Below are 27,586 nucleotides of genomic sequence, written 5' to 3'. Positions count from 1 at the left end.
TGTCCTTTGTTTGGACGCATAGAGAAGACGAGATACAGCAGAAATGAGTTGTTGTAAATCCAGCCTTAGGATGCGGTAATAAAACCTTTACTGGAACCAGCGGCAGCCTCTGTGATACTCTTTCTCTGTTCCTCTTACAGCTTCCCTTTATACAGACTTCTATAGGCTACAACTATAACCTGACTTCTCAGCAAGCTGATAATCCCTCTTCATCTCTGCCTCCTTGCTCTCACAACATGATGAAAAAGAATACGTTACTTGGTTATTAAAGCCCAAATGCCTGTGTTTCCAGGCTGATAGGAAGGTTATAGCTTTATCTACATTATGGTTTTGAAAAATCACAATTTTTTTTATTCCTAACAGAAAATCCCTGTAAGAATTCCAAGGAAAACTTCACATTGTCAATAAATTATAAAGAAGATGAAGATATCAAGAAGCGCTCTCCAGAAGAAAACCTCATCGTCTACAATGTCCAGCCAGGACATCACAGTACAGATCTATCATATAATCCTCCTGATCCTGAGGAACCTTCTCCTGACCAAATACAGATTGTTACCACAAATACCGGGCAGAAAGGCCATAAAATATTTCAGTGTGAGGAATGTGGAAAACCGTTTAGAAGAAGCTCAAATCTATATACACACAGAAAAATGCATACAGGAGAGAAGCCATATTCATGTAGAGAATGTGGGAGACACTTTAAATTTAAATCACATCTTGTGAGGCATCAGAGAATTCACACAGGAGAGAAGCTGTATTCATGTTCCGAATGTGGAAAAAGTTTTATTACTAAAGACAACCTCAGAATTCATCAGAGAATTCACACAGGAGAAAAGCCGTATTCATGTAGAGAATGTGGGAAAGGTTTTACAGATGGATCACACTTTGTTAAACATAAGAGAAGTCACACAGGAGAGAAGCCATATTCATGTAGAGAATGTGGGAAATATTTTGCAGATAAATCTAACCTTGTTGTACATGAGAAAAGTCACACAGGAGAAAAGCCTTATTCATGTAGGGAATGTGATAAATGTTTTATTACTAAAGACAAGCTCAAGGTTCATCAGAGAAGTCACACAGGAGAGAAACCGTTTACTTGTTCGGAATGTGGGAAGTGTTTTAGAGATACCTCGAGTCTTGTGAAACATCAACGACATCACACAGGAGAGAAGCCGTATTCATGTTCAAAGTGTGGGAAGTGTTTTGCACAAAATTCAAGTCTTAATAGACATGAGAGACTTCACACAGGAGAGAAGACAGTTTAGTCTTTTATGTTGAAAATGTTTTACAAGGAAATCACATTTTGAAACTCATTTGAAAATTCATAAAGAGAAGAATCCATGTCCTTGTTTGAAATGTTGTAAGCGATGTAAGAGCAAAAAAAAAACAACCTTGGCCTAGACGCATAGTGATATTCTGGAGTGATAAACCAAGGCCTCTCACGTCAAGGATTGGGAGGTTGCTTGAGAAATAGGTTGTCTAGTTTGCTAGTTTCCGGGGAAGATGTGCTGTATTTATTCTCTGCCCATGTACCAATCTCTGACTGCCCTGACCTCAGACCATTTACCATATTGCTCATTCTCTGCCCTGGCCTTGGCCTGTCCTGGAGTAGGATTTTGTCTGATCCCTTGACACCATGCATTGGTGTATCTGACCACTGTACAGGGGTTATAGGGTGAATACCAGGGCACTGCCAGGATAATGCCCTTAGGATTAGCCCAAAGTCAAATCTGTTGGTTGTCACCACGGTTCCACACCCACCACTGTATCAGTTCGTTCGTGCCATGAAACCCACTTTCCCATCCAAAATGGTCCTGTCCGAAGTTTATAAAGAACTATCCACTCAGCGTGGGTGCCAAGAGTAACTCCTGCAGTATCTGCAATCCATTTCTACCCACCACTACTTTTCCAGTACTATCACCTCAATCCACAGAGTCTGCATCGTCACTACTGGCTGTTGTGGCCATATGTCGCTTCCCCCACGCTATGGAGCTGCACATCATCCGCCACAAGTGGTCCTTCCAAATGAACCGCTGCTCGTCATGACTGCATTTTTGCCACAATAGTAATAAAGGTTTATGGGTTTCATTTTTACGGAGTTCCCAATCAGATAAAACTGACCTGTTCTCTTCATTCCCTGGGTCAGTACGATTACAACGATACCACATTTACCGTATATAGTTTTATGGGTTTTGTTTTACAGCGGTACCTATGAGATAAAACTGACCTGTTCCCTTCATTCTCCTGGTCAGTACGATTACAGAGATACCACATTTATATAGTTTTATGGGTTTTGTTTTACAGCGTTCCCTATGAGATAAAACTGACCTGTTCTCTTCATTCTCCGGGTCAGTACGATTACAGAGATACCACATTTATATAGTTTTATGCGTTTTGTTTACGGCTTTTCCTATGAGATAAAACTGACCTGTTCCCTTCATTCTCCTGGTCAGTATGATTACAGTGATACCACATTTATATAGTTTTATGCGTTTTGTTTACGGCTTTTCCTATGAGATAAAACTGACCTGTTCCCTTCATTCTCCGGGTCAGTACGATTACAGTGATACCACATTTATATAGTTTTATGGGTTTTGTGCTTACGCCGTTCCTTATGAGATAAAACTGACCTGTTCCCTTCATTCTCTGGGTCAGTACGATTACAGTGATACTACATTTATTTTTGTTCTTGTGTTTTAGTATTAAAAAAATAAGAACTTTGGAATTTTTTCTTTCCATATCATCACCACGACGGCCATACAAGGAGATTGACCCCTGACCTCTGTAGGGGCAGGAAGCAGAGAAAGGTTTAAATACTCCCCTCCCACCACCAAACACCAGTGTTTCCTGTCCCTACAGAGGACAGGGGCGGAGAAAGGTCTCCGCAGGCAGCTTCCGTGGAGATGGAGGTCCAGAAGTGGATGGAGTCACGTACCTGCTTTAGCGGGACCCCCCTGTCAGCCCGCGGTCTCGTACTAACGCCGGGGAAGGGAGAGACTCGCCTCCGGTTCATCTGGGGCCTGCTCCCGGTGCATGGAACGCCCGCTGGTTCACTGAAACCATGCCGGCTTGTGCTCCCAGCGTCATGCGGCGCTATACAAATTCGTCACTTCCGGGTAGCCGTGACGTTTCCGGAAGTGACGCGGACGGGGGGGGGGCGGCTTCAGGAGGCGGGAGAATTCAAATGGATCCTCCTGCTGCAGAGTCCTGCGGTGAGTACTTACCTTACTCTGGCTGTACTTCAGGATGTCTGCATCTGAGCATACCGAGGCCTCTACTCTGCCGTCCGTAAGTTCCCCATAGGGGAGAGTTTTTTTCTTCCTCTCTCACCTGGGCACATTATTGATGAGGTTTTTATCTTGGCTTTTCCAGACTGCTAAGGATCCTCTGAGAAAACCCAAGAAGTCATTAAAGTGTATTTCATGCCTTAATCGACTTCCTGATGACCACCCTAAGAAATTGTGCAGGGATTGCATTTCTAAGATTGTCCGGGAGGAACAACCATCCCTCATGGACGAAATTAAGTCCATGATGCAGGAAGAGATTAGATCCTCCTTTGCAGCTTTTTCCTCTCTTCAAACAGAGAAACCTGTTGTTTCGGAGCCCCCGCTAAACGCCACAAATCAGACGATTATGTTTCATCCGACTCTGAGGTTTATGGGGGTTCGGCTTCCTCCTCTAGACATATGGAGGATGAAGATAAGCTCTCTGAACGAGATTTTTCAGAAAACAGAAGGAAATTTTATTTTTCCTCTGAGGATATGCCCGAGCTTTTAAAAGCCGTCAGAGCTACTATGGGAGTAGAGGAGGTCCCTTCTACTCCATCAGTACAAGATGAAATGTTTGGAGGTCTCAGGGTGAAGAAATCCAGAGTCTTCCCTATTAACGATAATATCAAGGGGATGATTTTGGATGAATGGGCAGATCCGGAGAAACGGCTAGGTGTTGCCAGATCCTTCCAAAACCGGCTTCTCTTTGATCAGGAAGAAGCTAAGACCTTTAATACTATCCCTAAAATTGACGCCCAGGTAGCTAGGGTCAATAAAAAAAACAGCCTACCATTTGAGGATGCCTCTCAGCTCAAAGATCCACTGGATAGAAAGGCTGACGGCCTACTGAGAAGATCCTGGGAGGCGGCCATGTTCACGCTTAAGTCGAACATAGCAGCCACATCAGTTGCCAGATCCATGTTCATCTGGCTCTCTGAGTTAGAGAATAGGGCCTCCAACGATTCCTCAACAGATGAGATTGTGAGTGCCATTCCCCTGTTAAAATCTGCTACAGCTTTTTTAGCGGACGCCTCCGCGGAGTCGGTACGTTTTTCAGCAAAAGATGCGGGTCTGTCCAATGCAGCTCGCCGTGCCTTGTGGGTGAAATGCTGGTCGGGGGACAAAGTGTCAAAATCCAGATTATGTGGCATCCCCTTTTCTGGAGAGTATGTCTTCGGACCAGAACTAGAGAAGATCCTAGAGAGGGCCTCCGATAAAAAGAAGGGTTTTTCGGAGGAAAAAGTCTATAAAAGGAAGTATCCCTTTCGTGCCCCTTCCAACCAAAGTAGTCAGTACACTGGTAAGGGCAAGTCGGCCGTTTCAGTTACCCCAAAGGGGGGAGAGGTAGGGCTCCAGCTTCTGCCCCCCAAAAAGGAAATGGAAACCAGTGACATCAGGGTGGGGGGGAGATTGAGGATGTTTTTTCCCCGCTGGGAGGAGATATCCTCAAACTCCTGGGCTCTGAGGATTGTAAAGTCAGGTTACAAAATACAATTCTCGGATTCTCCCCCAAGGAGTTTTCTAGTCACCAAAGTTGCGATCCCAGACTTCAATCATCCCATTTACGTGGGCATTCGGGAATTACTCGCAAAAGGGGTAGTGGTGAAAGTACCACGATCCGAACAAGGAAAGGGGTTCTATTCGAACCTCTTCCTAGTGAAGAAGAAGGAGGGATCCTACCGCACAATAATAAACTTAAAGCGCCTGAACAGATACATTACCTGTAAAAAATTCAGGATGGAGACCCTAACATCTATAGTCCCTCTGCTCCAGAACAATTCAGTAATGTGTTCGGTCGATCTGACCGACGCCTACTATCATGTACCGATACATCCCAGCTCTCAACGGTTCTTAAGGTTCGCGGTCAGAGACCATCTGGGCAGAATCCTTTATTACCAATTCACCTCTCTCCCCTTCGGCATATCATCAGCCCCTCGAGTTTTTAGAAAGCTAATGATCGAGGTAGTGGCTTATCTAAGAAAGGAAGGTCTGACAGTTTTTCCGTACTTAGACGATTTTCTGATCTCAAACAGTTCCGCTCTTCTTCTGCTGAGAGATCTAAGTTTTTTCCGTCAAACCCTAGAGAGTCTGGGTTGGTTGATCAACATAAAAAAATCTCAGTTAGATCCGACAACAATGATCCAGTTCCTGGGGGTTATTCTGGATTCCCAGAAACAGATAACCTGCTTACCTCAGAGCAAGATACAGGACATCCAAAAGAAAATCTCCATCTTCAACTCAAAGAATTTCTGCTCCATCAGAGACTCAATGAGTCTCCTGGGGATCCTCACATCCTGCATACCGTCCGTTCAGTGGTGTCAGATCCATTTCCGAACCCTGCAGATGTGGATCCTCAGGGTTTGGGACAGAAGGGAATCTTCCCTAGACCAAAAGGTGATCATCCCTCAGAGGATAAAAACCTCCCTTCTTTAGTGGAAGGACAGGCTAAAAAATCTCCAGGGGGGTACAGTGGTCAAAGAATCCCTATGCCCAGATCACCACCGATGCAAGCCAGTACAGTTGGGGAGCAAAGGTCGGAGATGTTTATTACCAGGGAGTCTGGCCCAAATCTTTCAGCCTCCAGTCATCAAATCTTCGAGAATTGATGGCAGTCTGGGAAACTCTAAGGCAAGCAAAGATTCATCTTCAAGGCCATCACGTAAGAGTCCTTTCAGACAATACGACAGTAATAAGGTATTTAAACCATCAGGGACGCACAGGTTCGAGCAGCCTTCTGGAATTGTCGGCAAAGATATTCGCCTGGGCCAAAGCGAACGTCCGGTCAGTGTCTGCAGTCCACCTGAAGGGGTCCCTAAATGTGGAAGCAGACTACCTAAGCCGGGCAAGAATAGATCACTCAAAATGGTCCTTAAACGAGGAAGTCTTCCTGATGATAGTGGACAAGTGGGGGAGACCTACATTAGATCTCTTTGCCACTTGACTAAACTCAAAGTTAACAGTTTTCTGTTCCCTACATCCCAGAGACAGCCCAAGATTTCTGGACGCCTTCTCTTTCAGATGGAACCGAGGTCTCCATTACGCTTTCCCTCCTCTTCCATTAATACCGAGGGTGGTACAGAAAATCATACAGGACAGTACTTCAGTCATACTGGTGACACCCTACTGGCCAAAGAGGAGCTGGTTCCCAATCTTGTGGAACCTTGCCAGCGAAGATCCTTGGATTCTGCCAAAAAGACGAGACATCCTTCACCAAGGTCCGATCCTACACCCGGACCCGGACTTCCTCAACCTAGCAGCCTGGATCCTGAGACCCAGATCCTAAAGCGTCAGGGACTATCAGATGCGGTAATTTCAACCCTAAAGGCTTCCAAAAAGAAGGTGACCTTTTCAATTTACCTGAAGATCTGGAAGCGTTTCTGCTCGTGGTCAGGTTCGCCTTCACCGAATACCTCAGCTCCAAACATCCAAATGATTCTGGACTTTCTACAAAAAGGTTTCGACATGGGATTAAGACCATCCACACTCAAGGTACAGGTATAAGCCCTTAGTTGCTTTTACGACACCGAGCTGGCAAGCCATAAGTGGATAAAGCGTTTCATGAAGGCAACAACGAGGCTACGTCAGACTCTAAGGTCTCAAGTACCTTCCTGGGATCTAGACATCGTCCTTAGGGGACTATCACATCCTCCATTTGAACCTCTGAGTGACTGCTCTTTGAAGCATAAATCCTACAAGACTGCATTCCTGGTTGCCATCACCTCAGCCAGAAGAATAAGTGAACTACAGGCCCTTTCAATTAGCGAGCCTTACCTAAGGGTCCTGGATGACAGGATAGTTCTAAAACTAGACCCGTGTTTTCTACCGAAGGTAGTCTCGAAGTTTCATAAGGACCAGGAGATCACTCTCCCTTCCTTGTTTAACAACCCATCTAATGATTGGGAATCTACCCTTCATTCACTTGATGTCAGACGGGCAGTACTGGATTATTTAGAGACCACTAAAGACTTTAGGAAGTCAGACTGCCTCTTTATCCAGTTTGGAGGAAGAAACAAGGGTCAGAAAGTTTCCAAGTCCTCCATTGCCAGATGGATCAAAGCTACCATCGCTTCTTGTTATTCCTTACAGAATCTTTCCTGCCCTGGCAATATCAGAGCCCACTCTACCAGGGCAATGTCATCTTCTCAAGCAGAAAGAGCGGGTGTCTCCCTAGAGGAGATCTGTAAGGCAGCCACTTGGTCCAGTATCCATACTTTTGCCAAACATTATAGGTTGGACCTTTTCAAAAAGACTGATATGGCCTTCGGACAAAAAGTCCTTCAGTCTGTGTCCCACCCGTAGATTCATATTTGATATACCTCCTTGTATGGCCGTCGTGGTGATGATATGGAAAGCCGGAATTAGTACTTACCGGTAATTCATTTTCCATGAGATCACCACGACGGCCCGTATTTCCCTCCCTGTTGATTACCTGGGGGTTGATATGATGAAATATCTTCTCCTGTTTATTTATTTTTTTCACGTGTGTGTATCCACCACCCTTTACTCTGGTATTTTGGAAGCACTGGTGTTTGGTGGTGGGAGGGAAGTATTTAACCCTTTCTCTGCTTCCTGCCCCTACAGAGGTCAGGGGTCAATCTCCTTGTATGGCCGTCGTGGTGATCTCATGGAAAATGAATTACCGGTAAGTACTAATTCTGGCTTTCTGCATGGTCATATTCTGACCCTCATAACTTTTTTATAATTACATCCACAGAGCTGTGCGGGGGCTCATTTTTTTTCAGGGCAATCTGCAGTCTTCATTGATTTGGAGTGTGTGACTTTTTTATATCACTTTTTATTCCTTCTACCTCTGCTGTCTGTGTGTCCTCTTCCTCCTCCTCCAAACTCTTCTGTCTGTGTCCCCTTACTCATCTTTCTACCTCTGCTATTTGTGTGTCTGCTTCCTCCTCCTCCTACCTCTGCTGCCTGTGTGTCCCCTCCCTCCTCCTTCTACCTCTGCTGTCTGTGTGTCCTCTTACTCCTATCTCTGCTGTCTGTGTGTCCCCTTTCTTCTCCATCTACCTCTACTGTCTGCGTGTCCACTTCCTCCTCCTCCTTCCTACCTCTGCTGTCTGTATGTCTCCTTCCTCTGCTGTCTGTCTGCTTCCTCCTCCTACCTCTGCTGTCTGTGTGTCTCCCTCCTCCACACTACCTCTGCGATCAGTCTGGACACAGTATTATTTATAAGATCTTTTCTTCTCTTGTGGTTTCTATTACATCATGAGGAGCTGTTCCAGCAGATTGGTTTCTTGAAGCTCTTAAAGGGGTTGTCCACCTTCAGGGTCCTTTTGATCAGACCCTTCCATGATGTAGGACCTGCAGAGTGGAGAATACTGACCTGCTCCTTGTCGCTGGGTTTTGGCTCCTTCAGTCCAATGTTGCTGCGCTCTGGTCCTCCTATATAGACTTCTCCTTTGCTTCTATCCTGAGAGATCCAGATGTTGGGCTGCAGTTTATTGTTGTGGTGGAGCGTGTGATGTGGGAGCATGGGCCGTACCTTCACAAGAGAACCTTTTAGAACCACAAGTGGCACTGTGTACTTTTCTTTCCCTGAGGTTTACTACTGAAGAATTACACTATGATGTGGGGAATCGGGAGTTGTTGGCAAGAAAATGGCCTTTGAAGAGTGAAGGCACTGGTTGGGGGTGTAGGACCCTCACTGATGTGATATTGATGGTCGGTCCTGAGGTTGCAGAAGTTTCCAGTTGTTTATACAGATCATAACAACCTCTTGTACATAGAAACTGATGAGACTTAAAGGGGTCCTCCTATTAGATCAATGGAGGTACAACACCCAGCACCTCCACCAGCTAGCTGTTTCAGGCCACCGTAATGCTGGAAAACAGTGTATGAAGCTGATGAATGGGAGCTGAGCTGCATTACCCAGCACGGCCTCTACACAGTATACAGAGCTGTCTGCCTCCAATTCCAAACATCTGATCGGTGGAGGTGCTGAGTGTCCAGGTTCCAAAAATCTAAAACTGGACGCCCCATCTTGTAGTGTTCTACAACAATGTGAAGAGTCCCGTATCTTCTACTACAAACCGGATTCCCAAAAAGTTGGGACACTAAACAAATTGTGAATAAAAACTGAATGCAATGATGTGGAGATGGCAAATGTCAATATTTTATTTGTAATAGAACGTAGATGACAGATCAAACGTTTAATCCGAGTAAATGCATCATTTTAAAGGAAAAATACGTTGATTCAAAATTTCACGGTGTCAACAAATCCCCAAAAAGTTGGGACAAGTAGCAATAAGAGGCTGGAAAAAGTAAATTTGAGCATAACGAAGAGCTGGAAGACCAATTAACACTAATTAGGTCAATTGGCAACATGATTGGGTATAAAAAGAGCTTCCCTTTCGTCCTAACCAGCAGCACAAGTGGGGTATTCGCCCCTGTGAAGCTGGTCAGGACAGGCGGAATTTTTGCTGAATAAAATTCTGCATCATTAGTAATTAATTCGTTTATTAATTCCCCCCTCCTTATATAGGCTGCCCTCCATAGGGCTAGTTGCTTTTTTTCTGTCCTGTGGGTTTGGTCAGACAGGCATGGCTCTACCCAGAGTCTCCCCCCTGTAGTTTTGGGGAGAAATTGCTAATTTCTGCATTTATTCTTATATTTATAAATCTTCTCTTATAGGTCCAGGCAGAGGACGGCTGTCTCCTGCCTGTCAGCCGGGCGTAAGTATGAGAACATCCTGGCTATATGTAGCCGGTAAGTTAGACAGGGGCGCGCACGTGTCCAAGATACGTGCGGAGCTCCCTTCCCCCTGTCCTTTCTCCGCTTCTGTCCGTCCCCACCCCTCCCTTCCCTCTGTACCTTCGGTCCGGCCTGTGAGATCGCGTGTCAGCTCCGGTGAGTCGGACGCGAAACCGGAAGTGCGTCACTGGGCACTTCCGGTCCGCAAGCTCAATTCAGGGCCGCGGCAAATTACAGCCGATAATCAGTATTATTCTTGCGGGGCGGGACGGGGGGGAAGGGTAATACCTAGGTCTTAGGTGGGAACTTACTATATTCCATAAGTTAGTTCCACAGTGGGGAGCCTGGGGATTGTTGGAGGAGGAGCTGTTGCTCCCTCCTCCCCCCTCCCTCCCCTTCCTGCTATATAAGGCCAGGCTGCTTGCTAGGTCAGTGTTGCACTCAGTTTCTGTGTGCAGCTGACCTTGACTGTTGGCTGATCCGGTGTTCTTCTTTACTCTGATCAGAGGGCTCAAGATTGTGCTCAAATTCTTAAGGTCATGACGTCCCCTTCTCACGGTAAGATTGACGTCTGGGGTAGACCCTTTTTTTGGGTTGGAACTATTTAATAGTGCTTATTTATTTTCTTAGGAAAAGCTGCCCACAAGCAAAAACACCTGACTTGTTCCGGTTGTGGCACCCCGTTACCTGATGCCTACGAGTTCCATCGGTGTCCAGGCTGTCGCCCTAGGCCGGCCAATCCTGAGCCTACGGTCGTAGAAATGTTCTCGTGGATGAAGGAGTTCATGGACACGTCCATCGCGGAGATCAAGGGGGCGGTTTCCAATAAGAGACCTAGGCAGGCCTCTCCTGGGCCTGTTCCAATGTCCGAAGACGTGATCTCGCTTGGCGAGAATTCCTCCTCTGAGGAAGAGGAGTCGGTCTTTTCTTTTCCAGCCGAAAAGACACAGAGATTACTGCGCTCCATCAGGTCAAGGGACCAGGATGTTGAGCATGGGGAAGCTCCACACTCCACCGCTAGGGGGCCAAGGGCCTTCAAAGTGGACGAGTCGCTTAAAAAATGAATGGCGACAGAATGGAAACATCCAGAGAAAGGCGCGGTCTTAACCAAGAGGTTCAAACTGATGTTCCCCCTACAGGACGGGGACTCCCTGGATTGGGTCCCACCACCTAAGGTGGATATGGCAATAGCCAAGCTTTCCAGGAGAACCTTGGTGCCTTCCGATGACGGGAGTAATCTGAAGGATCCCCTGGACAGACGCGCAGAATGTTCGCTTAGGCGTAATTATGCTGCGGCGTCCGCCTCTGCCTCTGTGCCCATAGCCTGTACCGAAGTGTCTGACTTCATTCGCGCCTGCACGCTTAAGATCCAATCAGACATAGATTCGGGAGTCGCCAGAGATGACATCCTGGACCAATTTAAGACTCTATTATTGGGCATAGATTTTATGGCGGATGCGTCTCAGCAGCAACTAAGGCTAGCTGCTAAGTCAATGGCTTTGTCTGCTGCCAGCAGACGGCCTTTATGGCTGAAGCCCTGGGTAGCGGACAATATATCCAAATTTAATCTGTGCACTCTCCCTTACGAGCCTGGCAGGTTGTTCGGCTCCGAACTAGACCGCCTCATGGAAAATCTAGCAGACAAGAAGGTAAAATCACTCCCTCAGCAATCCTTTTGAGGACGTGGAAGAGGCAGAGGTGGAAGATTCCAGGGAAGAGAGAGGAACCAGAGACGTTCCGAAGGTAACAGGAGAGGTAGAGGTCGCGGGAACCGCAGGGCTGATCAATGACTCTCGGCAGCCCACCACCTCCCCATCCCCACCCCCCACGCTTCCACACGAATCTCCTTGCCTGAATCCTCCAGTAGAAGGTCGTTTATTTTTGTTCAAAGATTTTTGGAAGCAAATAATTCCAGATCTTTGGGTGCTGCAGGTCATCATGACCGGTTACAGGATCGATTTCATTTCCCAACCTCAAGAGAGGTTCGTCCTTACAGGACGTCTAACACCAGCAGACAGCTGGTCCTGGAGGACTCTGTACTCCAGTACATTGTCAAGGGGGCCTTAGAGGAGGTTCCTCCTCGCGAGTTCGGTCAGGGAGTGTATTCTCCCATTTTTCTTGTTCCAAAGCCGTCAGGAGACTGGCGCATGATTATCGATCTGCGTTACCTAAATCGGTTCATCAGAAAGAAGCGTTTCCGGATGGAAACCATTCGCTCAGTCCTAAACATCCTGAACCCGGCAGATGTGATGGTAACGATAGATCTGAAGGATGCTTTCCTTCATGTTCCTATCTGTCCGGCCCACAGGAAATATCTCAGAGTTGCTGTCTTCATAAAAGAGGTAGTGAAGCACTACCAGTTTGCTGTGCTGCTGTCACGGCTGTTTGTGAGCAACGAGAGTATACACAGTAAAAAGAGCTACTGACCGGACCCAAACTAGGGAGGATAAAGGGTGACCCCTGTCAGACCCTCAAAGCTCTCCCTATGCTGCTAAAGCACATGCCCGGATCCAAATGGCGGAACGAGGCATGCCCGCGTACCTAAGACTGATGACCACTGTAACCACTACAATAGTGGAAGGGGCACGGCCACCAGTGCCCTGCTCAGTATATGGAGGGAACCGTGGCCACCTCAGATCCAGTCAGAAAATAACCAGGTACACAACAATGTCTGCACACTTAGCTGAAGGAGCTGCAGCCGCAGAGAAGACGGATCCAAGGACAGCTGGCAATATCCGGAGTGCTTGCTGCAGCAGAACACAGGTCCAGTGAACTGATAGCTACAAGTGAAGATACTCAAGCAAGAGCTACAACTGAAATAAGAAATATAATCCACGCCCTACAATAGGAGGAGGGGTGATTTAAAGGCAGGGAAATCAACCGCAGGAGGAACAGCTGGGAGGAAGGAAATCGAAAGTAAAGACTTCATCACAGGGGCGGAGAAACAGAGCAGTGAGAACTCCTCCAAGCTCTAGTAGTGACATCATCACAGGGGTGGAGAAACAGAGCTGTGAGAACGTCTCAAAGCTCTGGTAGTGACAGCTGCCCTTTGGCATCTCCTCTGCGCCACACACCTTCACAAAGGTTGTGGCTCCTGTGGTCACCCACTTAAGGCTCCTCGGCTTAGAAGTCGTCCCTTATTTAGACGACTGGCTTTTAAAAGCCGCGTCCGCAGACATCTTACAAGTCCAGCTTCAACAAGCTCTCCACACTCTGCAGACCCTGGGATGGCTCGTAAATTGGGACAAATCAGAATTGGTCCCCTCTACCACAAGGCGGTTTCTGGGGTTTGTGATAGATTCACAACTAATGACCCTATATCTGTCTCCACAGAGGAGAGACAAAGTAATAAAAGCTGCAGAGTTTCTCCTATCCCCCAGACGGGTGTCTATTCGGGTTCTCATGAGGATGTTAGGCCACATGTCAGCGTCTGCAGAGGCAGTGCCTTGGGCCTTGTGGCATCTTCGGCCACTACAAGAGGAAGTCTTAGCGGTTTGGAATCGCAAACCCAGAGACCTAGATCGGAATCACTCCCTGTCTGTAAAAGTCCGTTCCCCCCTCAGGTGGTGGAAGAACTTAGTGGATGGAATGCCTTTAGCCCAACCTACTTGGGTGATCCTGACCACGGACGCCTCCCTTCTAGGCTGGGGAGCCCATCTGGGACACAATACAGTTCAGAATACCTGGAATCCTCAGGAGAGACTCCTATCGTCCAATCTGAGGGAGCTAAGGGCGGTCAGGCTAGCCCTCAATCACTTCTCACCTCTCATCCAAGGTCAAGCCGTGAGAGTACGGACCGACAACACGACTGTGGTGGCTTATCTAAACAGACAGGGAGGAACGAGATCCCGGACCCTCCTGAGGGAGGTGGGATTAATTTTATCTTGGGCAGAGAGCAATCTATCTCATCTAGTGGCAGTCCACATCAGAGGGGATCTCAATATAGTAGCAGATCGTCTAAGTCGGGGCCATCATTCATTCATCAGTCATAGCCATCATTCCATTCTGGCCAAAGAGGTCTTGGTTCACCCAGCTCATGCAGATGAGTCAGGGCAATTATTGGAGACTTCCCCTAATACAGAACCTAGTGTACCAGAACACAGGTCCCTGTCTAGATCTGAGGAGGCTCAGTCTGACAGCCTGGAGACTGACCGGTCCCTTCTAGAAGCTAGAGGGTTTTCGGCGGAGGTCCTGAGAACAATCTCTCACTCCAGAGCGGATTCTACAAATCAGAAATATTCCCGCATATTCAAAATATTTATGCGATGGTGCACGAATAGAGAGGTAGTTTCCTCAGCTCCTCCTCTCTCTGATATTCTTCAATTCCTGCAGGATGGTCTAGACAAGGGTCTAAGCCCATCTACACTGAGAACTCACGTTGCTGCCTTGTCAGCATGCCTTGGTAAACCAATTTCTCAGGTCCCCCTAATCAAGAGGTTCCTTAAAGGTGCTCAGAGGCTTAGGCCCAGCATCCAGAGACCAATCCCTGAGTGGGAACTGCCAGTGGTCTTAAGGGGGTTGTGCTCTTTCCCCCTTCGAGCCTTTGGAACAGGTAGACTTAAAATACCTTTCCCTCAAGGTTACCTTTCTCTTGGCCATAACCTCAGCCAAGAGGGTTGGGGAGCTCCAGGCCCTGGGGGCAGCGGAACCATATTTAAAGTTTCTGCAGGACAAGGTCCTGTTAAGATTTCTGCCTACCTTTCTACCAAAGGTTCCTTCGTTTGTGAATACCAATCAGACGATAACACTGCCTATGTTCTCTCCTACTTCTAACACTCCTGAGGAGGAGAGATTACTTTCCTTGGACATTCCAAGGGTCCTCAGAATATACTTGAACAGAACTGAAGAGTTCAGGAGATCAGAAAATCTGCTGATCGCTTATTCGGGGAACAACAGAGGGCTCAAGGTTTCCAAGCCCACCTTGAGCAGATGGTTTAAAGAGGCTATTAAGCTGGCATTTACGTCCCAAGACTTACCACCGCCATCCTTCTTATCTGCCCATTCTACAAGGGCAGTTTCTACATCATATGCGGAAAGGAGACTAGTCCCTTTAGAGCAAATTTGTGCTGCTGCCTCGTGGAGTACGCGAAACACTTTTATTTCCCATTACCGCCTAGAGAGTAGGCGTTCAGAGGGAACAGCCTTTGGACGGTCTGTGTTAAATGCTGCTCGTCCTTAGGTCAGCTCTCTAACTCCTGTGGGATAGTTTAACTACGTAGTAGAAAGTCCTTTAGCCCTCCCAAAATTTGTGTGAGGTTCCTTGCTACTTCCCCACTTAAGCTGCTGGTTAGGACGAAAGGGAAGCGTCAATTTTGACGTAAATTTGTTTTCCCTTAGTCCTAACAGCAGCACACAAATATCCATCCCTCTATGCTGTTATGATTACTTGTTAAAAAAGAAACTAGCCCTATGGAGGGCAGCCTATATAAGGAGGGGGGGATTAATTAACTAATTAATTACTAATGATGCAGAATTTTATTCAGCAAAAATTCCGCCTGTCCTGACCAGCTTGACAGGGGCGAATACCCCACTTGTGCTGCTGTTAGGACTAAGGGAAAACAAATTTACATCAAAATTGACGCTTCTCAGAGTGGCAGTGTCTCTCAGAAGCCAAGATGGGTAGAGGATCACCAATTCCCACAATGTTGCGCAGAAAGATAGTGAAGCAATATCAGAAAGGTGTTACCCAGCGAAAAATTGCAAAGACTTTGCATCTATCATCATCAACTGTGCATAACATCATCCGAAGATTCAGAGAATCTGGAACAATCTCTGTGCGTAAGGGTCAAGGCCGTAAAACCATACTGGATGCCCGTGATCTCCAGGCCCTTAAACGACACTGCACCACAAACAGGAATGCTACTGTAAAGGAAATCACAGAATGGGCTCAGGAATACTTCCAGAAACCATTGTCAGTGAACACAATCCACCGTGCCATCCGCCGTTGCCAGCTGAAACTCTACAGTGCAAAGAAGAAGCCATTTCTAAGCAAGATCCACAAGCTCAGGCGTTTTCACTGGGCCAGGGATCATTTAAAATGGAGTGTGGCAAAATGGAAGACTGTTCTGTGGTCAGACGAGTCACGATTCGAAGTTCTTTTTGGAAATCTGGGACGCCCTGTCATCCGGACCAAAGAGGACAAGGACAACCCAAGTTGTTATCAACACTCAGTTCAGAAGCCTGCATCTCTGATGGTATGGGGTTGCATGAGTGCGTGTGGCATGGGCAGCTTGCATGTCTGGAAAGGCACCATCAATGCAGAAAAATATATTCAGGTTCTAGAACAACATCTGCTCCCATCCAGACGTCATCTCTTTCAGGGAAGACCCTGCATTTTTCAACAAGATAATGCCAGACCACATTCTGCATCAACCACAACATCATGGCTGCGTAGGAGAAGGATCCGGGTACTGAAATGGCCAGTCTGCCGTCCAGATCTTTCACCTATAGAGAACATTTGGTGCATCATAAAGAGGAAGGTGCAACAAAGAAGGCCCAAGACGATTGAACAGTTAGAGGCCTGTATTAGACAAGAATGGGAGAGCATTCCTATTTCTAAACTTGAGAAACTGGTCTCCTCGGTCCCCAGACGTCTGTTGAGTGTTGTAAGAAGAAGGGGAGATGCCACACAGTGGTGAAAATGGCCTTGTCCCAACTTTTTGGGGATTTGTTGACACCATGAAATTCTGATTCAACATATTTTTCCCTTAAAATGGTACATTTTCTCAGTTTAAACTTTTGTTCCGTGATTTATGTTCTATTCTGAATAAAATATTAGAAGTCGGCACCTCCACATCATTGCATTCAGTTTTTTGGAATCCGGTTTGTATGTAAATTACTGTTTTCCCTTGCTTAGGGGAGGTAATATGCTCACAGCGTACCAGACGCCCCACGTGCTGGGAAACGAGCGGCTTCCTCTGTGATCCACCAGACTTGATAAAGGGGTCATGCACCCCGAAACGCGTTGTCTCTGATTAAATCGAATTCTTTCTGACCATTGGTTGTGGACTTGCGCCCTTCACTTTGTCCGTTCTTCTTGGACTTACTTGGTCCAGCAAACCCATAGCTTCCACTGTACTGCACAGCAGTGCTAACCACTGAGCCACTAGTGTACTGCACAGCAGTGCTAACCACTGAGCCACTGTACTGCACAGCAGGGCAACCACTGACCCACTGTACTGCACAACACTGCTAACCACTGAGCCACTGTACTGCACAGCAGTGCTAACCACTGAGCCATTGTACTGCACAGCAGTGCTAACCACTGAGCCACTGTACTGCACAGCAGTGCTAACCACTGAGCCACTGTACTGCACAGCAGTGCTAACCACTGAGCCATTGTACTGCACAGCAGTGCTAACAACTGAGCCATTGTACTGCACAGCAGTGCTAACCACTGAGCCATTGTACTGCACAGCAGTGCTAACCACTAAGCCACTGTACTGCACAGCAGTGCTAACCACTGAGCCACTGTACTGCACAACACTGCTAACCACTGAGCCACCGTACTGCAAAGCAGTGCTAACCAATGACCCACTGTACTGCATAGCAGTTCTAACCACTGACCCACTGTACTGCACAACACTGCTAACCACTGAGCCACCGTGTTATGGACTATTGATACAAAATGGATACTTGCTTGTTGAGGACTATGTTTAGCTAAGATGGCGGCCAGGCATTCAGCCAACACCTATAAACTAGAATCTTATTTTGTGTTTTATCATGTGTTTCTTTGTGGTTTCCGTTCAGCTCAAGCAAGCAGTTACAAAGAGGTTTCCGTTCAGCTCAAGCAAGCAGTTACAAAGAAAGAAGTAACGGTATCTCCCACGAGCCAGGGGGGAGGGTGGAGGAATTTCTTCTTCTGGCCGTCAAGGTTACAGAGAAGCATAGAGTGTTTGTAGCCAATAGAAAAGATATACTTTATCTTTCACCCCCCCTCCCTGTCGTAAAACCTATGTATTGTGTGTTGTTTTCAGGAAATAAACTAGAGATCCTGTTTAACTCCTTGCAGTGGGTTGTTCAGTTTTGATCTCTCCGTGCACGTACATTAATTAATTAATTTGGAGCAGTACATCAACCGAACTGGCAGCTTGGCCAGAACCAGAACAATTTTGGTGCCCAAACGTGGGGCTCGAGGATTGGACCCTCTGTTCCCGTACCCCCGGAGACCAGACGAGGAGAGGCGCACTAACGGACACCGGGATCGCAACCCGTGATATGAGGTGAGAAAATTGAGTCATCTTGCCTATAAAGTGTCCCCTGGTGTAGCCTCTTGGAGTTCGTCTGAGGGAGGGGTGCGGAAGCAGTCTGGGACGTCCTCGAGGGCATGAAAGTAAGAACCCCATATGTTTTTTAAAGTCTTGTTGTACTGTGTTGTGCCTATGAGTTGTGAAGACCCTGTTGACAAGTATCACTGACTGAGACACGGAGTTCTCCTGTGTGCCTGTATCGGAGTTCAGCCCGGCGTCTGACTCAAATCTCCATAAAGGGGACGATCACAGATGGGTGGAGAGCGGTTCGGGGTAGCCCAGAGTGTGCTGCCGGGACTCAAAGGTCTTCACGTCCAGTGATTACTTTATACAGAGGTCTTTAGGAGTCTCCAGTAGGTGCGAGAGACGATTAGACAGTACGCAAGGGTTCTTCCTTGATGTATTGTGGTTTATTGTTTTTAATGTGCGACCCTTTGTAACGGAAGCACAGACTGATAGAAACCCAAAGGTCTCCTAAAGTGCCTGTGTCAATCGGTCACCCTGGTGTTGTGACCGAGAGGCGACAGAAGGGAGGAGACCGGCCAGTGTCTACCCAGAGTGTGTGGGACATTAGGCTCAACGTGTTATATCGGGTTTCTGTGTTGTCCAGAACAAGGTGAAGGATCCAGAAGATGGGAAATGAGGAAAGTGTCCCGAAGGGTTACTGTTCTCCTGAACAGTACGTGGCGGACAGGAGAGGCAAATGTTTCATAAAAGGATTAACTAAGTTGGAGAAGAGTTATAGTGTCTGTAAAGGAGGCATCCTTTGTAGTGACACCTGGCAAGTGTTGTTAAACGAGAAAAGAGAGAAGTTAGAAGATGATAAATTGACAGACATGGTCCGTGTGTGGTTGGACTGTAGTAAAGAATTTGAACAGACGGGGGGGAGAACAAAATTTTGATGAGAAAAGACAGAGATATTTCTGTAAACCTGGTGTTGCATGGATACATGACTTGCCAACACCCTATAATGGCGCCGGGAAGAAAGCAGGTGGGTGGACCTGCAAAACATGTGGTCAACAGAATCCCTCCTCCCGAAATACGTGCCTTGCCTGTGGGGCTCCCCACCCACAAAACCACACCTTGGTAACTACTCCCCGGCACGTCCCATCACTTCCCGTGTTAGCTACAGCGCCATCTTGTCCCCAGGCAACGCCCATGAACGGACCTTTAATATCATTCGGTCTGGACCCCCCCCCCGTCACTCCTATGTCACCCTTGCCCCTTCCTACTACCTTGTACCCCATGGTTAACCCGGACGGTACATTCATGCTACCACACTCACCTGCCACCCTTACTCCTATAATGGTAGGGGGGCAACCTGATGAAGCAGAACAGGGGGATGCAGACGGTGCTGCAGAAACCACAATGGGCATACAAAATGCACCGGGTGATATGCAGACTCCTTCGCGGGGTACCCCGACAGACTACGGTGATCCGCCAACTTTATCCCTGGCACCACAGTGGACTGTGCCCATGGTCGTGCGCCCATCACGACGTTCACAAGATCAAATACTGCAGGGTCAGATTACAGAGTTACAAAAGAACTTACAGAAAATTGAGCAGGGAAACCTTGAGACACTGAAAGAAGCCCTAGCACTTAACCGGCCACAGGGACCACCAAAATATGTGTCTTTCACCCCACAACAGTTATTCACCATAGTGAATTTACTGCCTGACCCTGAGACCCATCCCATGCCCTTTTTCAGGAAACTGTCCCAAGTGCATCAAACCTATGGGTTCACATGGTCGGACCTGCAAAGTATAGTGGAAAGCAAGACAGGTGAATACTCCACACTGATAATGGATCAAATCCACATCCCTGAACTTAAAGGTGCTAACTTTGACCCCCGGGATCATGAGTCTGGAGAATTCTTTATAGAACAACTGCAGAAATGGGCGAAAGCAAGATTAGCAGATCATTCCACCACATTGCAGGACAGCTACGGGGGATCAGTTGACCCCCACCTTTTTTCTTTTCACAGAAATGTTAGTTTCTTCTGTGTTAGTTTAAGATCCTCTTTCTGATAAGAAACTGTCTTGCTTCTTGGACTTTGTGGTTTTCGCTCAAATTATGTGACACCCACAGCTGCCGGATGTCTGACAATAAAATTCTGCACTGATTCATATGAACAAGGGGATTCGCTGCAAACCATTTTGCACCTCATTCCCGATACTCTCTGGACCAAAGGACCCCATGATATCGGACGCCTCAATGTCCCACCGGTCACTGTGACCCTGAAGGATCCCAAGGTTCTGCCATACAAAGCGCAATATCCGCTTTCTATCTCACAACAGGATGCTATTACCCTCCAGGTGCAGGCCCTCCTGCAGAATGGGGCAATCAAGATCACTACTTCTCCCTGTAACTCACCCCTTTACCCAGTTCGGAAGAAAAGGGAGAAAGGACAGCCTCCAACGTACCGCATGGTGCAGGACCTCCGAGCTGTCAATGAGGCTACTGTTCTTGAGACACCTATTGTCCCCAATCCGCACACACTCCTTGCTGGCATTCCACCCACTGCCACTACTTTCACTGTCATTGATCTGGCCAATGCATTCTTTTCTGTTCCCTTACATGAGAAATGTCAGTTTCTTTTTGCTTTCACACATGCAGGCAAACAGTACACCTGGACTGTTATGCCTCAAGGGGCTCAAAACAGCCCTTCCTGCTTCAGCAAGGCTATGTCCTCTGTTCTGCAACCCTGGCAAGCAGATCACCCGGATGTGGAACTCCTCCAGTATGTGGATGACCTTCTCCTCTGTGCGGTCTCTCCCCAAATCTGCATGACAAAATCTGTCTCACTTCTCCAGTTTTTAGCCTCTGCTGGATGTCGAGTCTCACAAGCCAAACTACAACTGTGTCTCCCCAAAGTTGTCTTCCTAGGTCATTGCATCTCTCAAGGTCACAAGCACCTAACTGAGGCGAGGAAGAAGGCTATCTCTGACATCCGACTCCCGGACACTCCTCATCAGCTGCAAACCTTTCTGGGACTCATCTCCTACTGCAGGCCTTGGATATCTGATGCTTCTGTCCTCATGCAGCCCTTATATGACTGTATACCTTGTAATGCTGCTACTCCTTTCCAGATGACAATGGAGGCCGGAGAAGCTTTTCAGTCATTGAAGGCCGCCATTGCATCTGCCCCTGCGCTTGGCATCCCCAACTACAACCTTCCTTTCCGGCTGTATGTCATGGAACGCCAAGGTCACGCCACTGGAGTCCTCACTCAAACTCATGGTGGCCGCAATCGACCCTTGGGTTACTATTCTAAGCGTCTTGACCCGGTAGCCAGAGCTGCCCCTTCCTGTGTCAGAGCTATCCATGCTGCCAGCTCTCTTCTAAACGTCACATCTGACGTTGTGCTGGGTCATCCCCTCACTATTCTGGCTCCCCATGACATTTCTGCCATCCTCCAGCAGACTCAACCTAAACACCTCACTGCACAGCGCCACCTCCGGCTTCAGTGTAGTTTGCTTCTGACAGATAATGTCACCATTCAGAGGTGCCACATCCTCAATCCTGCTGCACTCCTTCCTCTTCCAAGGGGGGGGTATAATGGGTATAATCCATAATACTATGGGCCTCAACCGACTCTCTTTACAAGGAACAAGAACATGATTGCATCACAATGATGGAAGCTGAAGTAGGGACACCACCATCAGTCCAAGACACTCCTCTGACAAACCCTCATTGGATTCTCTTTGTGGACGGCTCAAGGTACGCCGATGACAAGGGGAAGTTCCATACAGGCATGGCAGTCACAAGTGAACATGAAGTGCTGTGTGCAAGACAATTGCGCCCAGACCAGTCAGCACAAGAAGCTGAACTCATTGCCCTCACTGAAGCCTGCCTCATGGCAAAAGACTCTACCGCCAATATCTACACAGATTCTAGATATGCCTTTGGAGTGGTTCATGACTTTGGACTAATATGGAAGGCCCGGGATTACATCACAGCTGCAGGAACCCCGATTAAGAATGCTGCAGCAGTAGCAGCCCTAATGGCAGCAGTACTCCTGCCCAACCAAGTGGCAGTGATCAAAGTAAAGGCCCATACTCGAGCTGACACCCCTGAGGCCAGAGGAAACGCCCTAGCTGACCAAGCGGCCAAGGAAGCAGCAGTGAAAGAGGAAAGAGTCCAGTCAGACCAGATTATGATAACACAGGAGGACCTGGAACAAGAAGAAATCACATGGGACCTACTGAAACAAATGCAGAAACAGGCCACTCCCAGGGAAAAGGAAATCTGGCTGAAAGAATCAGCCCTCGAAGAAGAATCTGGACTCTGGACACAAGGAAAGAGAGTCTGCCTACCCAGAGCTCTTTATCCCCTAATAGCCCATGGGCCCACCCACCAATCCAAAACCATCATGAAAGAACTAATTGACAAAATATGGGTGGCCCCAGGGATAACCCCTGTCCTGGTGAGACATACCCAAGCGTGTCTCATCTGTGCAGAGTGTAACCCCGGCAGAACCGAGCCCACTCCCAGAAAATGTCTCCCGAAAGCCTTATATCCCTTTCAGAGGATACAAATCGATCATATCCAGATGCCAATGTGCCAAGGGTTTCAATATGTGCTAGTAGTGATAGACTTGTTCTCTGGGTGGCCAGAAGCCTACCCCGTCCGAAACCAGACAGCAACCACTACTGCAAAAAAACTGATGCAGGAGCTTGTCTGTAGGTTCGGAGTACCTGAGGTCATTGAGAGTGATCAGGGCCCAGCATTCACTGCTAGTCTAACCCAAGAGGTCTGGAAGATGGTAGGGTCACACCTGGCGTATCATACCCCATACAGGCCCCAAAGCAGCGGCAAAGTCGAAAGATTGAACGGGGTGTTAAAATCTAAAATGCTGAAGATGACCAGGGAGACAGGGCTTAATTGGGTTCAGTGTTTGCCTATAACCCTCTTTTCAGTTAGGCATACACCAAGGCCCCCACACAAACTAACCCCATATGAGATCTTATTTGGAACAGGGCCAAGAATGGGACAGTATTTCCCACAACAGTTACAAATGCATTATGAATCTGTTGCAAAATATGTGATAGCCTTGAGCAAGCAATTGTCTAATATACATGCACAAGTTTTCTCTTCCATTCCAGATCCTAACTCCCTGGAGGGAAGCCACACTCTCAAACCTGGAGAGTGGGTGGTGGTCAAGTAACACGTCAGAAGCACCCTCGAACCACGATACGAGGGACCTTACCAGGTGTTGCTGACCACCCCAACCTCTGTGAAACTCGAAGGGAGACCCACCTGGATCCACGCTTCACATTGTAAAAGAGTGAAGGCTGTCCCACCGTCCCAGGAACCATAAGCCATGAGGATTCACATACTGATCATGACTTTGACAGTGGGCATATCTGCAGTATTCACGCCACTGGGTGATGAATGGGACAATTCACTGATACGGCACCATCAAATTTTAGTCCAGGGGTTGAAGGAGACTGAAACTCTGAGAGATTGTTGGATCTGTACCCACAGTCCCGTGAGTTCAACCAGTATGCCTTATTTTGAAATACCCCTGGACCTTTCTGAACTGATTGACCTGTCTAATTCTACCATCTTTCTCACTAGTATACACCAAGTTAAATCCAGTACAAACAAGGACAGGGAAGTAGCCTTACCTGTTGCAGGGTGGGCAGATGCCCCATGGCTCATGATAAACAGATCAGGACCCGCGGTAGATCATAGCTCTACTCCTTGGCAAGAGGGACACTGGGCTAATGTCACATGTTTTCCTAGCTGGACACACTGTTATTGTCTCCAAGTACAAACCAAAGGTATGACATTTAGTCCACACATACACTCAGGTTGCAATGATTCAAAAACAGACAGCCACGTGCAGTGTATTGGTGTAGATGCTGTGAACGGAAAGGATCTGCCCTGTAACAACCGTACTGTACAGGATCTCCGGACAGGTATATTAGCTAACGACACCGAAAGTCAGTCAAAAGGATATGAGTTGGCGAAAGGGACACAATTAGCCAAACTAATTACCCGATTATTCAATGGCACAGCAGTAGCAGTTCCAGACGACATATACTTAGTTTGTGGACACAAAGCATACAAATGGTCATCCGAGAATGTCACAGGACTGTGCACCATCGCCAGGCTTACTCCTGCTACCTTTATAGTACCACACTCTGAAATTGACATAAATGCAGTACCTAAACACACCTTGTATCGTAGGGCCAAAGATAACACACCCAGACCAAATGGCAAGCCACATGTAGTAGAGATGAGCATTACCAACAAAATTGTTAGTTCCATCTTCATATATCCCATGATAATGCAGATGTGGGATCATCTGGTAGTAGCAACAGACTACCTGGATGACCAAATATGGGAGGTGATGAGACTTATGAATACCTCAAACATTGTGCAAAACCAGTTAATCATCGTCACCAACCAACACACATTAGTTCTAGATTATGTTACAGCTAAAGATGGAGGTATGTGCCAGGTTGTGGGACCCTCTTGTTGCCATTACATAGACCCGCAGGGTAATTTGCAAGTTAAGGTGGATATAGAGAAGATGGCGGATTTAAGAGATAAATGGCTGGATGCACATAAAGTTGATAAAGATACATGGTGGTCTGATACCTTCTCTTCCCTTAACCCCAATAACTGGTTCAAAGGTATTGGGGGTTGGTTCATGGGAATTGTCCAAGTAATATTGCAGGTAGCCCTAATAATATTGGTGATATATGTAGTGATTAAGCTCGTTCTTATTTGTGTGACCCGCTTTTCAAAAAGAATGAAGAAAACTGATGAACGACCTATTATGCTCCTCTACGATGAGGAAGGACAGAAGGAAACATCGTTCAACACAGTTCCCCCTCCTCACAATGATGCCTGGCTGAGATAGGGTGAGATGAATCCCAGGGTATTACCACAAGTCCGAGCAACCGGGAGCCTACCTATAAGGGGTAGGTTGTCGCCACTGCGGGTGAAGAGGATACGAATGGTATGCCCAGGGGATTCGCTAGGCGAAGGGAAAGTCTACAATCAAGTTTCCAAGGGGGGACTGTTATGGACTATTGATACAAAATGGATACTTGCTTGTTGAGGACTATGTTTAGCTAAGATGGCGGCCAGGCATTCAGCCAACACCTATAAACTAGAATCTTATTTTGTGTTTTATCATGTGTTTCTTTGTGGTTTCCGTTCAGCTCAAGCAAGCAGTTACAAAGAGGTTTCCGTTCAGCTCAAGCAAGCAGTTACAAAGAAAGAAGTAACGGTATCTCCCACGAGCCAGGGGGGAGGGTGGAGGAATTTCTTCTTCTGGCCGTCAAGGTTACAGAGAAGCATAGAGTGTTTGTAGCCAATAGAAAAGATATACTTTATCTTTCACCCCCCCCTCCCTGTCGTAAAACCTATGTATTGTGTGTTGTTTTCAGGAAATAAACTAGAGATCCTGTTTAACTCCTTGCAGTGGGTTGTTCAGTTTTGATCTCTCCGTGCACGTACATTAATTAATTTGGAGCAGTACATCAACCGAACTGGCAGCTTGGCCAGAACCAGAAAAACCGTACTGCACAGCAGTGCTAACCAATGACCCACTGTACTGCACAGCAGTGCTAACCACTGAGCCACCGCACACCGCGCTGAGCCACCACATCAGCACTGGATCTACTGAGGGACAAAGGAGGAGCAAAGACAAGTACAGAGGAGAGAACTACAACTCCCAGCATGTCCATCGCTCCGCTGCCTCATGTCACATGGCGGTGATGTCATCACAGGTCTCATCCTCGCCTCTCCTGCACTGATAACATCATCACAGGTCCTACTCCACCATGTCTTCTCTCCACTACTGAGCTCCTGTTCACATGACAGTGACATCATCACAGGTCCTACTCCACCATGTCTTCTCTCCACTACTGAGCTCCTGGTCACATGACAGGGACATCATCACAGGCCCTTCCCCACCACCTCGCTCTACTGTTAAGCTCCACCCCTCTTAGTCACATGACAGTAACATCATCCCAGGTCCTTCATCACCACATCACTGCTGCTGAGCTCCGCCCCTCCTGATCACATGACAGTGACATCATCCCAGGTCCTTCAGCACTACTTCTCTCCACTGCTGAGCTCCGCCCCTTGCACTGATCACATGACAGTGACATCATCCCAGGTCCTTCAGCTCTTGCAGTGCAGCAGATACAGAGCAGGTCCTGGTCGGTAGTCACTGCTGTGGTGTCTGGAGCCTCTTCTTCTCTCTGGTATCAGCCATTTCTCCAGAATCCCCCTTTATCCCCGGTGCTGGGGGCTCTGAGAAGCGGGGTCTCTCCAGGAGCAGTAAGTGCGGTTCTGGGTCTCACTAATGCTCTTGTCCCTGGAGGATTTCCAGTAGGGGTGGGCGATATGGCCTAAATTATAAGCATATGCGATATGCGATATATTGTTTTCTATATTGGGGGGGGGGGGGGTGTGTTTAAACTTTGTTTTCTTTTTTTACTTTTTATTTAATAACTATTAGCCTCCTTAAGGGCTAGAACCCTTGTCATATTCACCCTGATAGAGCTCTATTAGGGTGAATAGGACTTTACACTCTCCCTGCTGCCCTGTGCTTTGTGCACACAACAGCAGGGAGCTGACCATGGCAGCCAGCCTCTCGTGTGCCCCCCAGCCTCTGATCCGCCCCCCAGCCTCTGATCAGCCTCTCTCTCTTATCAGCCCCCTCTGGTAACTCAAACCCCCCCCCCCTCCCTCCCCAGTATTAATCATTGGTGGCAGTGGCCACAGGGTCCCTCCCCCCCCAATCATTGGTGGCAGTGGGCAGTTCCGATCGGAGTCCCAGCAGTGTAATGCTGGGGCTCCGATCGGTTACCATGGCAGCCAGGACGCTACTGAAGTCCTGGCTGCCATGGTATGTTAGTGAGCAGCATTATACTCAGGTGCGCTATGGCCGCCGGCCGCTCCTTCTTCTCATAGGTCTGTGTGGCGCATTGCTAATGCTATAAGCATTAGCAATGCGCCGCACAGACAGAAGGAGGAGCGACCGGCGGCTACGGCGCACACGAGTATAATGCTGCTCACTAACATACCATGGCAGCCAGGACTTCAGTAGCGTCCTGGCTGCCATGGTAACCGATCGGAGCCCCAGCATTACACTGCTGGGACTCCGATCGGAACTGCCCACTGCCACCAATGCAGAGACTGAAGAACATTCCCGGCACCCGCCCTCTGACAGGACGCTGTGATCCGCGCGATTTACCCCTCAACTGAGGGGTTAATTGCGGCGGATCGCAGCGTGCAGTCATAGGGGCCGGGATATGGCCGGCACATGAACGCTACGTATTCAGGCATTCATTTGTGGCGCAATGGCCACAGTCCCTCCCCTCCTCCTCCTACTC

This window comes from Bufo bufo, chromosome 4 (assembly GCF_905171765.1).
Source record: "Bufo bufo chromosome 4, aBufBuf1.1, whole genome shotgun sequence".
Taxonomy (NCBI): Eukaryota; Metazoa; Chordata; class Amphibia; order Anura; family Bufonidae; genus Bufo; species Bufo bufo.
Note: the sequence above shows the minus strand (reverse complement) of the source record.